This window comes from Petaurus breviceps, unplaced genomic scaffold, assembly GCF_028583685.1.
Source record: "Petaurus breviceps papuanus isolate PSGF00001 unplaced genomic scaffold, PetGlider_PUasm1.0 90925, whole genome shotgun sequence".
In the NCBI taxonomy this organism is placed as follows: Eukaryota; Metazoa; Chordata; class Mammalia; order Diprotodontia; family Petauridae; genus Petaurus; species Petaurus breviceps.
The window spans coordinates 34,878,892-34,881,225 of NW_027187380.1; the positions used below are offsets into that span (position 1 = coordinate 34,878,892).

At 40.9% G+C, this 2,334-nt stretch overlaps 1 pseudogene; it reads left to right on the forward strand.

Moving 5' to 3' along the window:
- Positions 1-977: 977 nt before the first annotated feature.
- LOC138152330 (prefoldin subunit 1 pseudogene) lies at positions 978-1,697 on the forward strand (annotated as a pseudogene).
- The last annotated feature ends 637 nt before the right edge of the window (positions 1,698-2,334 follow it).

Consider the following 2,334-nt stretch of genomic DNA (forward strand, 5'->3'; position numbering starts at 1 on the left):
AACTAGATAATTTCTAAAGTTATCAGCTACAGTATTTCTGTGTTTCTAAGTATCCCTCCATACTCTACCCCTACCCTCCACCAACAATAGAGAAATGTTTTTTGTATTTGGTAGGTTCAATTGAAGCAAAAAGTCATTTCTGTTTCTGAAAAGGAAAGGGTCTCTTTAAAAATAAATGCATAATTTAAGGAAAAACAAGATTTTATAATATTATGCCTTTGATTATGGTTTGAAGAAGGGAGAAAAACCAGATCCATTGACATTCTGTCACATCAAATAGAGCCATGGCATGTGCTTTGAAGTACCCTCTCTGTGATTGTTGCAATGGGTACTTGTCCCCAAGGGTATCTTTAGCCCCATGAAACCAAAACTGGCAGAGATGAATAGACCTGTTTTCCTCCTTAATACTGCTTTAATAAGAGTGCAGAGTAGAATCAGTCCTTTCCCAGGGAGTTATCCAGTTCGTTGCTGTAAAAGGAACAAAACTTTCAGTGGCATTAATTACATGATTAATTAGCAAATTAGAATTTCTTCGGAGATCCACAATGTGCCCTGGGAAATGAGAGGTGAAAAGACTGAGAATTTTGAGCTTAAGCACAATTTCTACCCATGCCTCCTCATCTATTTCACAAAATTCTTCCAGGGTGGCTGTTTCCAATTCCTTCCAGACTTCTGCAGAATTTGGGGAAGGAGAAGAAGGAAGGAAGAGGCTACAGTGATGATAAAATCAAATTAAAATTATAGGATTCAAGCCTTCCCCAATTTGAACTTTTTTTTTCATTCAGACCACAACCTATCTTCCCATTCATTGAAGCTCACATCATGGCATTCAACCCCTGCCCGCTGTAGCATTTAAGTTTCTTCACTCTGGTCACAAGCAGAGACCGATGACCCTCTGCCTCTCATTGGTATACGGAGGATGCCTCAGTGTCCTCTAAACTTGCCTTGTCCTTTCTGGAAAGGATCTTGCTTCCACTTAGAATACCATGCATTCAGTGCGCTGGCACGGAGTTCGGACCAAGATGGCTGCCCCCGTGGACCTGGAGTTGAAGAAAGCTTTTACAGAACTACAAGCCAAAGTTATTGATACTCAGCAGAAGGTGAAACTTGCAGATATACAGATCGAACAGCTAAATAGAACGAAAAAGCATGCACATCTTACAGATGCAGAAATTATGACTTTGGTAGATGAGACTCACATGTATGAAGGTGTAGGGAGAATGTTTATTCTTCAGTCCAAGGAAGTAATTCACAACCAGCTGTTAGAGAAACAGAAGATAGCAGAAGAAAAAATTAAGGAACTGGAACAGAGAAAATCATACCTCGAGCGCAGTGTGAAGTATGCAGAGGACAACATTCGGGAAATACTGATGGCCAGAAGGGCACAGTAAAAAGTACCATTATTCCACCCCCTTCGTCTGCTCCTCTTGGGTGGGACAGAGCTGCAGACTCTGGAATGCTTTAAGCTGACGGACATTTTAGAAACTTTTGCTTTTGTTTGGAATATTGTTAAGCTGCTGCCTTCGTTCCCAGCATCTCTGGCTGAGCCAACTGCATCTCCTTGGCCTGGGGCTTGATCATGACCTGCGGAGGGGAGAGCTCTGGGCAAAGGAGGTACCCCCTGCCCAAAGACTCCAATGTTACCATTTTTGTTGAACAAATAAAAGGTATCCATCCCCTTAAAAAAAAAAAAAGAATACCACGCATTCATTAGTACCTGATGAAATCCTCTGCACTTTCTAAAGCAAACAGAAACTGCTCCATCTACATGTATACCACTAAAAGTTCCTTAGGAAATCAATCCATTGGATTTAATTTTTCAGTCTCTTCTGATTTCTGTTTGTCCCAGTCATAAACTTTGCTTCTCAGATAGAGAATCATTGTTCCAAATGAGAGCTGGGAGGACTCTTCAAATCTAATTTAGGCAGCAGATCAGTTAATTAAGATATCAGATCCACATACTTTTTCTTGCTCATGACTCATGGATGGCCCAGTTAGCCAGGCTGTGGAAACAGGGGGCCAAAAGATAAGTTCTTACTTACCACCTTCATGGTAAGGAGGAGACAATGTTTCATTGTTCATGAGAATCTCCTTAAACTTTACTTTACTCCCTGTACTCTGGGATGTCTAGTCAGACTGGCTTACCGACTGCTCCTTGTATAGGAAATTCCATCCCCCAACTCTATGCCTCTCACTGTCTCCCATGCCTGGAATAATAATCATGATATTAATATCGAGTATTTATATAATGCCTTAGCTTTTGCAAATCACTTCACAAATGTTCTGCTTTCTTCCCTATCCTCCTTCAAGACAGCTCAATTCTCACCTTCTACA